Raw genomic sequence first — 531 nt, 5'->3', positions numbered from 1 at the left:
TGTGGTGTTGTGGTGTCTCTCTTCATGTGGTGTTGTGGTGTCTCTCTTCATGTGGTGTTGTGGTGTCTCTCTTCATGTGGTGTTGTGGTGTCTCTCTTCATGTGGTGTCTCTCTTGCTGTGATGTTGTGGTGTCTCTCTTCGTGTGGTGTTGTGGTGTCTCTCTTGCTGTGATGTTGTGGTGTCTCTCTTCATGTGGTGTTGTGGTGTCTCTCTTGCTGTGGTGTTGTGGTGTCTCTCTTCATGTGGTGTTGTGGTGTCTCTCTTCATGTGGTGTTGTGGTGTCTCTCTTCATGTGGTGTTGTGGTGTCTCTCTTGCTGTGGTGTTGTGGTGTCTCTCTTCATGTGGTGTTGTGGTGTCTCTCTTCATGTGGTGTTGTGGTGTCTCTCTTGCTGTGGTGTTGTGGTGTCTCTCTTCATGTGGTGTTGTGGTGTCTCTCTTCATGTGGTGTTGTGGTGTCTCTCTTCATGTGGTGTTGTGGTGTCTCTCTTGCTGTGGTGTTGTGGTGTCTCTCTTGCTGTGGTGTTGTGGT

This window comes from Oncorhynchus clarkii, chromosome 4 (genome assembly GCF_045791955.1).
Source record: "Oncorhynchus clarkii lewisi isolate Uvic-CL-2024 chromosome 4, UVic_Ocla_1.0, whole genome shotgun sequence".
Classification (NCBI taxonomy): Eukaryota; Metazoa; Chordata; class Actinopteri; order Salmoniformes; family Salmonidae; genus Oncorhynchus; species Oncorhynchus clarkii.
Note: the sequence above shows the minus strand (reverse complement) of the source record.